We start from the raw sequence: 12,092 nt of genomic DNA, 5'->3' as shown, positions 1-12,092 counted from the left end.
TTAGTTGTGGCACATGGACTTATTTGCCCCATGGTATATGGGATCTTCCCGAACCAGGGATTGAACCTGTGTGCCCTGTTGGCAGGCAGATTCTTAACCATAGGAGCACCATTTTTTGTACTATGCTTAATGTAACACAACTTTTTGTATAAATTCATGACCCAGTCTCTTGATTATTCTTCACAATTCCATTTGATTTTAGTCCTGAGGTGGGCTATCAAGAAAGCACAGAATGATACCATTATTTTTTTAACAAATATTTAAACAAGGAACCTATTTTCTTGGAAGTCTTTCCCATGAGTTATTGAGAGGGCTGACTGTGTGTGAGACCCTGCGGGGTTGCCAGGCCAGACCAGACATGGCTGTGCTGCAGAGAGCAGTCCAGGACAGCCAGAGTGTGAACAAGGTAGGACTAGAGTGGTCGAAGCTGATAGAAAAGCCAGACTATCCATGGCTCAGCAAAAGATGTTTTTTCTCTGTCTGGAAATGGCAACCCACTCCAGTATTCTTGCCTGGAAAATCCAATGGATGGAGGAGACTGGCAGGCTACAGTCCATGGGGTTGCAAAGAGTTGGACACAACTGAGTGACCTCACTTTACTTCTCTGTAAATGCAGTCAGCCCAGAGCTGGTGCAGTGACTGGTGGTCCTCAGACTCTGACTGCCATCTTCTTGCTCTACCATCCTCAACTCGAGCACAGGGCTCCCACCTCCTGGGCCTGGTGACTGCCCCCGTGCCACTCGCTACATCCTCATTCTGTTCAGCTGGAAGATGGGGAGACCAGCGCCCAACCTCCACTCCCCACTGGCCAGAACTTAGCCACATGACCACATCAAAGGATGCTGAGAAACTCACTAGTTCAATGCCCAGCTGAAAATCCAGGGTTCTGTAATTCTATAATTAATCAGAATTTGGTAAGAATGGACATTGAGGCAGCCATCTGCCAGAAAATGAGAGAAGTCTCCACTATAAAAGCTAGATGAGGGAGTTCTCTGGTGGTCTAGTGGTTAGAATTTCAGGCTTTCACTGCTGTGACCTGAGTTCAATCCCTGGTCAAAATCCCTTGTCAAAATAGAGAGATGGAAATTTTTTTAAGAAATTATATTCATGGGACTTCCCTGGCGGTCCAGTGGTAGAGACTCCGCATATCCAATGCAAGGGGCTACAGGTTTAATCCTGGGGGAACTAATTCCACATGCCACGTAGCCCAGCCGAAAAAAATTTTAACCAAAGGAAGAGATTATATTCTACAGAGGATGGCCTGAGGAGGCTTCATAAGGTAAGAAGTGCAGAGAACCTTGTTGCCAGCTTTACTCAAACAGTAGACAGAGCCCCAGGTTCTCCCCAGACCAGCCCTGTCAGGCTGGGGGAGTGGGCCCACCCAGTCTGAACTTCCTGGTGGTTCTTTTGTGCATGCTTAAGTCTGAAGACCAAGTGCTGAAAGCAAGGCAGGGGGCCTCATGTTTAGTGCGCTCACCACTTTTCAGAGGTGAAATGAATAGTGGTGACAATGTAGTAAATTTCTCATGGAGGTAAAATGATTCCTTGTCCTGTATTTGGAAGTTATCCTTGCTCATTTTGTCTGGTTTTTGTTGTCGTTTTGGTTTTGTTTTTTCCACACTGCACTGTATGTGGAACTTCCCCAACCAGAGATCAAATTGTGCCCCCTGCAGTGGAGGTGCAGAGTCTCAGCCACTGGACCACCAGGGAAGTCCTGATTTTGTGTTTTAATAAGATGGAGACTGTAGACTGTACGAGTAGAGGTCTTTTCTAAGTGTCTAATTTTGCAAAAGAAAAAGTTGGCAAACTGATATCAGTGCTGCAGTGTGTTTTTTTTAAAATTTTACGGGTCCCTGGAACCGCAGAGTCCAGGACCACTGAGCCAAGGGATGGAGCCAAGAGCCTGGGGGATTTGAAGAACATCTGTAGCTCCATTACATTGAAGCTTGAAGTCATGGGGAGATTGATTGGATCCTCAAGAACCAGGGAGGTGCGTGAGATGGGAGGTTGGGGGTATGTGTCGGTTGGGAACTGCTTGGTGACTCTGAATTGTGGAGGCTGTGAAGGGCCCTGCGCTCTGGGAAGACAACTTGGCAGGACCGGGTGGAGTTGGAGGTGGAGAATTTAAGAGAAGCAGCTGAGCAGAAGGGCTTTTTGCTCAAGGAGGTACACTGCTGTTTGTGGCCCTCAGGAAGCTTGCCATAAGCATTTTCAACCAAGTAACACCAAATTCGTTCACACTCAGAAGCACAGCTATCTACCTGGCTACACACAATGCTTAAAAAATGACTCCAAGTGCTAATCAGTGACAGAAACACATTCCTGTCCTGTGGCAGCCCCATTGCCTTGGACAGTGGCCATTCACCCCCTCCTGTAGGGATGTGCTAGGACCCCCTCCTGTCCTAGCTACCCTTAGGAGGTTGAGACAGTTGACCTACTGAACGGTACCGCTTTACCACTGAGTTGTAAACACACATTGGTCTGAATGCAAGGGAACATTTCAGTTTTCCCCATCCTAAGTTTCCCTATCAGTTGTAGATTTAAGTGGGCTATATGACAGTGGCTACTTCTGGCAAAACCAGTTTTTCCTCCTTGTGATCTGGAATTGGGTGACCTTTCTGGGCTCATGGTCCCTGTACATCTGGGGACTTTTTCACCTAAAATGTACTCAGGACCTTCATTTTCTTTCAACTTGGAAGGTCTGGGCTACTGCTGTACGAATTATCCTAGAGGTCCCGTTTGCTGTTGGTATTTGAGGCCAAGACCACAGCTCTGTCTCCTCTACAGGAGGGTCAAGGGTGTCATTTATTGTCCTCATTTGTGGGTGCACATGCTGGGGCAGCTTTGTTGACAGACTTGACCTCCTGCTGCCCCACCCCCATGCAGTGCCCCAGGAATGCCAGGGCCCCGACCTGGGCTCAGCTGTGCAGTGCCTGGGCGGAAGCCAAGACAGCTGATTCCACCGGGTGCTTGGGCCCACGTCCTAACCCGCCCACGTTCACTCAGCCTGTTACCCAGTGCTGCCAGCTATAAACACCATCCCTAGTCTGCTTACGGTCTGGCTCGGGGCACACAGAAGTAAGCAGGCTGTCACAACTCAGAGGTATAAGTGTCTTGATGCGCAGGCTGTGATGTGAGCACCATGACCCATGTACAGGGCTGAACCCAGTCAAGCCTGCAGTAACTGGCATAGGTTGACTGTCTCATCGGCTGTGTGATCGCGACCCCGGGTAGGTTAACAGTTCCAAGGGAGCCGTCTCCTAGCAATTATTTTTTTAAAAACAACTTTTTATTTTGTGTATTAGGATATAGCAAAGGCAAAAGGAGAAGGGGGCAGACAGAGAATGAGATGGTTGGATAGCATCACCAACTCACTGGACATGAATTTGAGCAAACTCCAAGAGAGAGTGAAAGACAGGGAAGCCTGGTGTGCTACAGTCCATGAGATCACAAAGAGTTGGACATGACTTAGCAACTGAACAACAACATAAGTGAAAGTGTTAGTTGCTCAGTCATGTCTGACTCTTTGTGATCCCATGGACTGTAGCCCACCAGACTGTTCTGTCCATGGGGATTCTGCAGGCATGAATACTGGAGTGGGTAGCCATTCCCTTCTCCAGGAGATCTTCCCAAACCAAAGTTTGAACCTGGGTCTCCTACTTTGCAGGCAGACTCTTTACCATCTGAGCCACCAGGGAATCCGTCACAACAACATTGCCAATTAACAATGTTGTGAGAGTTTCCAGTGAACAACGAAGGGATGCAGTCATACATATACATGTATCCATTCTCCCCCAAGAGCTTCCCTAGTAGCTCAGCTGGTAAAGAATCCACCTGCGATGCAGGAGACCCTAGTTTGATACCTGGGTCAGGAAGATCCCTTGGAGAAGGGACAGGCTACCCACTCCAGTATTCTTGGGCTTCCCTGGTGGCTCTGATGATAAAGAATCTGCCTGTGATGCCAGAGACCTGGGTTCAATCCCTGGGTTGGGAAGATCCCCTGGAAGAGGGCATGGCAACCCAGTCCACTATTCTTGCCTGGAAAATCCCCATGGACAGAGGAGCCTGGCAGGCTACAGTCCATGGGGTTGCAAAGAGCTGGACACAACTGAGTGACTAAGCACAAGGCACACATTCTCCCCCAAACTCTTCTCCCATCCAAGCTTCCACATAACTGCCCAGTAATTCTTTTCCTGCCTTGGCTCCGTTCCCCTTTAAAAGGAGTTTAATTCAATCAAGGCTCATTGCTGTAAGGCGTTAGGCTTGCACTAACAAACACCAGTGTGTTTTTCCTCTGGGTCAAAAGGATGCAAGCTTCCCACCTCCAAGTGGAGGTTGCAATTGATCCCATGCAGGCCCTGTGGGGCTCCTGGGCACAGGACATTTCTGTGTCCCCCATTTCTTTGATTGTAGGAAACAGCCTTCATTCAGCCCCCATGACATTTCCTGAGTTCCAATGGAAAGATTCAAGCTGCTGTTAATTAGGGAAGGAAGGGGATGTGAGACCAGGGAGAAACAGTCAAGAGCAGCTTTGGGGCAAGGTCCTGTTTCCCCATCAAAGGATACACACAACAGTATCTCTGAGCTGCTCTGCAGAGACTGAAACCCCCTCCAGGTGGGAGAAGTTAGTGATTAATGATGGTATGTTGCTCACAAGCTTGTAGACCCCACATCAGCTGGACCTGAAGGTTGATGATGTGGACTCCTACTTACCTCACCACCAACAGTTGGAAGAATGTCTACATTGGCTACAATGTCTACAGTCCATGGGGTCACAGAGTCAGACATGACTGATCAACTTAGCACGTAAGTTATTATGGGCTTCCCTGTTGGCTCAGCAGTTAAGAATCTGCCTGCCAATGCAGGAGACAAACATTCATTTGATCCCTGGGTCAGGAAGATCCCCTGGAGGAGAAAATGGCAACCTGCTCCAGTATTCTTACCTGGAATATTCCATGGGCAGAGGAGATTGGAGGACTGCAGTCCACTGGATCACAGTCAGAGACGACTTAGTGACTAAACAACAGGGCTCCCATGTGGCAACACCAGGGAATCCTTCCCTATTGCATCAGGCTTTGCCTGTGATGGGATGTTGGTTGGGATTTTCCCTTTTGGACTAGCCTTGTTATGGGCAACCAGAACTCTGTTGCATCTTGTAGCCCCCTCGAAGGGTATGTTTACAAAACTCTTGCTGTTCAGTTGCTAATCGTACCCAATTTAGCAACCTCATGGACTACAGCATGCCAGGTTCCCCTGCCCTTCACCATCTCCTGAGTTTGCTCAAATTCACGTCCATTGAGTCAGTGATGCCATCCAACCATCTTATCCTCTGTAGTCCCTTCACCTCCTGCCCTCTGTCTTTCCCAGCAGCAGGATAATTTCCAGTGAGTCAGCTCTTCACATCAGGTAGCCAAAGTATTGAAGCTTCAGCTTCAACATCAGTCCTTCTAATGAATATTCAGGGTTGATTTCCATAGAATTTTCTTTGATTGGATTAAATCTAATTGGGTAAATGGATTTAATTGGGAGTGGGCTAGAGATTTGGTTTCACCCTTCAAAGTTTTCTTGGAATACTGCTTTAGATAACAGCTTGTGAGTTCCTTTGATTTTAAGTAATCTGTATTTCCCATTGAAATCTTTTACTTTGGTTAAGTAAGTATTGTTTGACAGATTCTAAAAGGACTTCCCTGGTGGCTTAGCAGTAAAGAATCTGCCTGCAATACAGGAGACCTGGCTTCGATCCCTGGGTTGGGAAGATCCCTTGGAGGAGGGCATGGTAACCCACTCCAATACTCTTGCCTAGAGAATCCCATGGGCAGAGGCATCTGGCGGACTGCAGTCCATGGGATAGCACAGAGTTGGACACGACTGAAGCAACTAAGCAGCAGCAGCAGGCCAAGGCTTCAGAGAGAAATACTTAATAATTAGTATGTTAAATTTCATGAAATTTCTAAAAATCTGGTATGCCCTAGTAAAATGTTATCAGTCATTATTTCTAGTTGTTTTAAAATGTTGCATGTCACAATAACTCAGTTTCTTTTGTCAATCCCATTGTGACCAAATGTTTATGTCTTTTTTAAAGTCTTTCTGTGATTTATAGATGGCTATTGTTGTATTCATGTATGGACATGAATTTGAGCAAACTCCAGGAGATAGTGGAGGACAGAGGAGCCTGACATGTTAAAGGCCATGGGGTCGAAACGAGTTGGACATGACTCAGGGACTGAACAACAACATTGTTGTAGTCTGCTAAATCTCAGGTTATACTGGGGAACTGGGTAAGGGAAAAAAAAAGTCCTAAGGGAAAACCTGATCGCTTCATAAAAAGTTGAAAAGAGGATTGGTTACTAAATGGACTGTTGAATATGCTAATAATTTTATAGGTTTTGTCTGCAATGTCACTGGTTTTGACTCATGTTTTCCAGATATAGGGAAGCCCTTCTCCTCAAGTTGGTTATGATTTACAACAGTTTGGTAAATTATACCTCTGTGAGTAAAATTGAGATGTTTTTCTTTTCCCTCTGCCTGTTCCTTCAAACATTGTAAACTCTTGGGTTCTGAGCAGCCTTATCAAGCAAATGGGAAAGACTCTTCTGGCATGTGTGGGGATCTTGATATTTTGAGGGCCTCTATAGAAGAGAGAAAGTCACCTAGGCAAAATCTGTTGGCAGGCCTTTGACATGGTTTTCTTGGCCTTGAGAGGCCTTTTGAAACTTTAGTCTGAGACTCCTACTGAGGAGTTACACCAGAGTCAGTGTGGATGAACCAATGTGGTCAATGGACCAAACTTATTTTAAAAATAAATTAGTCTCAGCTGTACTTGATGAAAATGGAGGTAATTCTAGAAAAAAGGTTTCACTGAATGTTAAATTCTAGTTTTGTTAAATAAGGTCTATGTTTACCCACTTTCCTTGTTGCGTCATATTGTTACAAAATTTAATTGTCAGAAGAACACTAAGTTTGTTTCTGATGCTTAACTATGTAATTAATCTTTGGATAAAGATCAGATGCTCCATAATCTACAACCAGGAGATTAACACCAGGCTATGGTCATTTAAATTTACAGGCTCCCTTACACTGGGGACAATTAAATCATACTAAAGACTAATACTGCTAGCTATGTTATTTTTTATTTTACCTGTTTTACAAAAGTATTGCTTACTGCATTATCAGATATGTGACTGAGCTGCTGATAAAATGATGATATATAGTTCCATATGAGATCAATGCCTGTAACAGTATAACTCTAGATATGGGAAGAACAAGAGGCAATATTTTCCTGGACCTTAAGAGGCTAGTGACACAAAGGATCCAGAGTCTTTTGGCACTGTTAAAAGGAGGCCTAGTCCAATGATAGCAGCACACTGAGTGGCCTATCTTCACCAGACCTGGCAATAAGCATTCCTAGCACCATGGGATGAAATGGTCATTAAATACCCCCCAAACCAGATCACATACATGACCCTGAAGGGACTCTGCCAAATGAAAATTGGCACTTGCCATCTGCCTCTGCAAAGATTAGGGCAATGGCCACTACTGTCACTGAACTTCAACACCCCTTGAATAAACGAATTCAGAATGGAGAACAGAAATGAGGCACTCTGTGCCCTGAGAAAAACTGGCTGAACAGGCCTTCAGGTAGTTAGATATTGTCAGAAGATTTTATGAGCCTGAATTCTTGCATTTTCCCACATCTAGAAAAGCAATGAAATCATTAACAGTGACATCTGCTTTAACACTGGGGAGGGGAATGCATTTGAAAGTCAAAATGGAGCACTAGGTGACCATAGTGGTTGTGATTTCAGATGTGATGATTCCAGAATTGTTGCAAACTTGAATTTTCTGAGCTATATCACAATCCACAAGGATTTTAAAATTCCCTCACCCTCTTCAAAAAGATTTTGGCTAAAGACTGAGAGGTTGAATGGAGGCTTTTCCAGTCACAAAAGAAAAAGCATTGGAAGTGACAAAAACCCTTCTTAAGGAAACTATAAAGAAAAACTCTAACTATAAGGTTATAAAGAAAACTCTTGCCAAGCTATGCAAAAAGCCCATCTAAAATGGGACAAGGTCTTGCCAATTTCTATATTCAACAGATTGGACAACTATTAACTGCTATGCATGAGTCTGTGTTCCACAGGTCCCCCTCACCCCCACCCAGAAGCTTCCTTCCATCCCTTCAAAGCAAGAAACTGAATGCTACTGAAAATGTGAAAAAAGCATTAACCTGAGCAGCAGCTTGAAAATAAAGGAAGGGACCCTATAGCATTCTTCTTACTACTTCCTATTCACACCTCTCTAAAACTGGATGGAGTAAAACTGTGGGTACATCACACCAGAGTAAAAAGATTACCAGATTACCAGCCAAGTCAGCAAGCAGACTCCTGAGAAACAGACATTGTATTTGTTCCAACAAGCAGAATGAAAGTTCTGTGTTCTTATGCTTTCTTACACCTTCTACCTGTAGATTCATATGCTGATTCTTTCAGTCATTCTAACTGCTAGTTATGTGGCCAGCTTCCTATTTCCAGGTCTCCCCTGGATTTTGATGGGTTTTTCCTATGTAGGGAATGGCCTGGAAACAACTGGCTACAATAAGTCTCTCTGAAGTGACTTGGTTCCAGACTGGTCTTCAGACTTATTCTCCCAAATTCCTAAGGAAATGAGATCTATTCTGTCTACTAAAGTTCTACCTGTCATTCCTTTTACCTCTAACTGGGTCTGCTCCACCAAAATGGTGGAACAAGAGATTGAGATCTTAATCATGTGAGACCTGGATCCAGGACATGGAACTCAACTATTTCCAATTCGGTATCTATTCCCCCAAAGTTAGGCAGGACTATGCCCCATCTCAGCTTGAAGTAGTTACAGTGGTCATCACTCCATTCCCTGAAAGATTTGGGGAAAGATAAAACCGAAGTGGGGACTAAAACTGAGTTCCCCCAAAAACAATTCCTCTGACGTGTGTGTGTGTGTGTTAGTTGCTCGGTCATGTGCAATTCTTTGTGACCCCATGAAGTGTAGCCCACCAGGCTCCTCTGTCCATAGGATTCTCCAGGCAAAAATACTGGAATGGGTTGCCATTCCCTTCTCCAGGGGATCTTCCTGACCCAGGAATCAATGGGTCTCCTGCATTGAAGGCAGGTTCTTTTCCTTCTGAGCCACCAGGGAATCCCATCCTCTGCTGAGTTCTACCCAAAAACAATTGTTCTCTTTTCTCATCCAACATCTGGTCTCAAGGTTGAGGAGTATCAAAGAAAAGGAGGGTATTGATCTCATGCAGGGCCCTGTGGGGCTCCTGGGCACAAGGCCTTCATGTCCCCCATTCCTTTGACTATAGGAAATAGCCTTCATTCAGCCTCTGGGAACTTCCCTGAGTTTCAGTGGGCAGATTCAAGCAGCTGTTAATTAGGGAAGGGAGGGGATTCGAGATCATGGAGAAACAACCAATACTGTTTCTCTATCAAGAGATACATACAACATTCAGTTCAGTTCAGTTGTTCAGTCATGTCTCACTCTTTGCGACCCCATGGACCGCAGCACGCCAGGCCTTCCTGTCCATCACCAACTCCCGGAGTTTACCCAAACTTGTGTCCATCGAGTCGGTGATGCCATCCAACCATCTCATTCTCTGTCATCCTCTTCTCCTCCTGCCCTTAATCTTTCCCAGCATTATGGTCTTTTCTAAGGAGTCAGCTCTTCACATTGGGTGGCCAAGTACTGGAGTTTAAGCTTCAGTATTAGTCCTTCCAATGAACACTCAGGACTGATCTCCTTTAGGATGGACTGGTTGGATCTCCTTGCAGTCCAAGGGACTCTCAAGAGTCTTCTCCAACACCACAGTTCAAAAGCATCAATTCTTCAGCACTCAGCTTTCTTTATACTCAAACTCTCACATCCATACACGACTACTGGAAAAACCATAGCCTTGACTAGACAGACCTTTTTTGGCAAAGTAATGTCTCTGCTTTTTAATATGCTGTCTAGGTTGGTCATAACTTTCCTTCCAAGGAGTACGCATCTTTTAATTTCATGGCTACAGTCACCATCTGCAGTGATTTTGGAGCCCCAAAAAATAAAGTCAGCCACTGTTTCCACTGTTTCCCCAACTTCATTTGCCATGAAGTGATGGGACTGGATGCCATGATCTTAGTTTTCTGAATGTTGAGATTTAAGCCAACTTTTTCACTCTCCTCTTTCACTTTCATCAAGAGGCTCTTTAGTTCTTCACTTTCTGCCATAAGGGTGGTGTCACCTGCATATCTAAGGTTATTGATATTTCTCTCAGCAATCTTGATTCCAGCTTGTGCTTCATCCAGCCCAGAGTTTCTCATGATGTACTCTGCATATAAGTTAAATAATCAGGGTGACAAATATAGCCTTGACGTACTCCTTCCCCGATTTGGAACCAGTCTGTTGTTCCATGTCCAGTTATAACTGTTGCTTCCTAACCTGCATTCAGATTTCTCAAGAGGCAGGTCAGGTGGTCTGGTATTCCTAACTCTTTCAGAATTTTTCACAGATTATCGTGATCCACACAGTCAAAGGCTTTGGCATAGTCAGTAAGCAGAAATAGGTGTTTTTCTGGAACTCTCTTGCTTTTTCGATGATCCAGTGGATGTTGGCAATTTGATTTCTGGTTCCTCTGCCTTTTTTAAAATCAGCTTGAACATCTGGAAGTTCACGGTTCACATATTGCTGAAGCCTGGCTTGGAGAAATTTGAGCATTACTTTACTAGCATGTGAGATGAGTGCAATTGTGCAGTAGTTTGAGCATTCTTTGGCATTGCCTTTCTTTGGGATTGAAATGAAAACTGATCTTTTCCAGTCCTGTGGCCACTGCTGAGTTTTCCAAATTTGCTGGCATATTGAGTGCAGCACTTTACCAGCATCTTCTTTTAGAATATGAAATAGCTCAACTGGAATTCCATCACCTCCACTAGCTTTATTCCTAGTGATGCTTCCTAAGGCCCACTTGACTTCACATTCCAGGATGTCTGGCTCTAGGTGAGTGATCACACCATTGTGATTATCTTGGATGTGAAGATCTTTTTTGTACAATTCTTCTGTGTATTTTTGCCACCTCTTCTTAATATCTTCTGCTTCTGTTAGGTCCATACCATTTCTGTCTTTTATTGTGCCCATCTTTGCATGAAATGTTCCCTTGATATCTCTAATCATCTTGAAGAGATCTCTAGTCTTTCCCATTCTATTATTTTCCTCTATTTCTTTGCATTGATCACTGAGGAAGGCTTTCTTATCTCTCCTTGCTATTCTTTGGAACTCTGCATTCAAATGGGTAAGTGGGTATATCTTTCCTTCTCTCCTTTGCTTTTTGCTTCTCTTCTTTCCACAGCTATTTGTAAGGCCTCCTCAGACAGCCATTTTGCTTTTTTGCATTTTGTTTTCTTGGGGATGGTCTTGATCCCTGTCTCCTGTACAACGTCACAAACCTCCATCCATAGTTGATCAGGCACTCTGTCTATCATATCTAGTCCCTTAAATCTATTTGTCACTTCCACTGTATGATCATAAGGGATTTGATTTAGGTCATACTTGAATGGTCTAGTGGTTTTCCCACTTTCTTCAATTTAAGTCTGAATTTGGCAATAAGGAGTTCATGATCTGAGCCACAGTGAGCTCCCGGTCTTGTTTCTGCTGACTCTATAGACCTTCTCCATCTTTGGCTGCAAAGAATATAATAATCTGATTTTGGTGTTGGCCATGTGGTGATGTCCATGTGTAGAGTCTGTTCTTGTGTTGTTGGAAGAGGGTGTTTGCTATGACCAATGCATTCTCTTGGCAAAACTCTATTAGCCTTTGCCCTGCTTCATTCTGCACTCCAAGGCCAAATTTGCCTGTTACTCCAGGTGTTTCTTGACTTCCTACTTCTGCATTCCAGTCCCCTATAATGAAAAGGACATCTTTTTTGGGTATTAGTTCTAAAAGGTCTTGTAGATCTTCATAGAACCATTCAAGTTCAGCTTCTTCAGCGTTACTGGTCGGGGCATAGACTTGGATTACCGTGATATTGAATGGTTTGCCTTGGAAACAAACAGAAATCATTCTGTCGTTTTCGAGATTGCATCCAA

This window comes from Giraffa tippelskirchi, chromosome 5 (genome assembly GCF_054371585.1).
Source record: "Giraffa tippelskirchi isolate mGirTip1 chromosome 5, T2T-mGirTip1v1.2.pri, whole genome shotgun sequence".
In the NCBI taxonomy this organism is placed as follows: Eukaryota; Metazoa; Chordata; class Mammalia; order Artiodactyla; family Giraffidae; genus Giraffa; species Giraffa tippelskirchi.
The sequence above is the reverse complement of the archived record's forward strand: the minus strand, read 5'-3'. Positions refer to the sequence as shown.